Source organism: Brassica rapa, unplaced genomic scaffold (assembly GCF_000309985.2).
Source record: "Brassica rapa cultivar Chiifu-401-42 unplaced genomic scaffold, CAAS_Brap_v3.01 Scaffold1004, whole genome shotgun sequence".
In the NCBI taxonomy this organism is placed as follows: Eukaryota; Viridiplantae; Streptophyta; class Magnoliopsida; order Brassicales; family Brassicaceae; genus Brassica; species Brassica rapa.
The window spans coordinates 77,388-78,594 of record NW_022610938.1 but is presented as its reverse complement, the minus strand read 5'-3'; positions in this window follow the sequence as shown (position 1 = coordinate 78,594).

The following is a 1,207-nucleotide window of genomic DNA, read 5'->3' as shown; positions in this document are numbered from 1 at the left end:
TCCCTTGATTGTGTTTGGAAACTCACCCTAGTTTTGGGATGTTAAGTTCGAACTGAAGATTTGGAATTCGAGACGAATTCCGAATAAGAGGAGGAGAATTGTAAAACCCCAAAACCAGCCCATTTAAATTTTTTAAATGCTAATGGGTTCTCTACAGCCCAATTAGAAAACCCTAGGGTTTTCCCTTTCTCTTTCCCTTATAAAAGCAAGCCTCCACTTCTTTTCCTCTCATCAGAAATCTAGAAGCGAAGCCCTGCAGAGAATTCCCGGAAACCAGAAGCCCTAGCCGTCGACCTCTTCTCTCTATCCCATGCCGCCTCTCTCCTCTTTCTCTCTCTTCACCGCGCCACCTCTTCTCTCTCTCTCTCCTCGCCGCGCCTCCTCTCTCCTCTCTCTCTCTCCATGCCGCCTCTCTCTCTCCTCGCCGTGAGCAGCCGCGAGTGGTGGTGGTAGCTGTGTGGTGCCGTTGAACTCAGATCTCATCTCTCTTGCCTCTCATCTCAGATCCAGATCCAGATCTAGGCTAAGGTGAGGTGTTCTATTCCAGATCTTGTTCATGATCTTTTATATTGTTGAATGAGGAATTAGGATGGTTTAGATCCTGATTGATGTTAGGTTGATAGATCATACTGCATAAGAACGCTCATACTGATTAAGGACAGTAAATGGATTGTTTGTGTTGATTGAATGATGAATGATTGATTGGTCGATGATCTACTCTTGTTTGTGGTTGAAAGCTAGGATGCTTAGAAGGAATTAAAAATAGGTTAATAGTAAACGTTAACCGGTTGATTAGATGAATGATAGGACATCCGTGAAATGGTTGTTTACTGAATTGAGTGTGACACCGAGAACGGGTGGCGTCTAAAAAGAAAAGTATGAAAGAGTCTAAAGAATAAGGAAAAGGAAATGATAAGAAAAAGGTAAGAAGAATGAATGATTAGTAAATTACCCGGGAAGGGTGGGATAAATTACCCGGGGAGGGTGGAAAGAAAGATAACGCGGCGGCCATAGCGTTCAAAAACGGCGGAGATGCGGGGCCATAGCATCGGATAAAAATGGCAGGGTAAGAATAGAGGCGCCGGTAAGATTGAGTCACGCCGAGTCTTGGCGGTAAGGGGTCGTAATACACTGCAAAGGCAGTCCGTACCCGAGGAACTGGGTGACGGGCCTACCAGGGCAGGCGACTTCACAGGAAGCAGCAAGA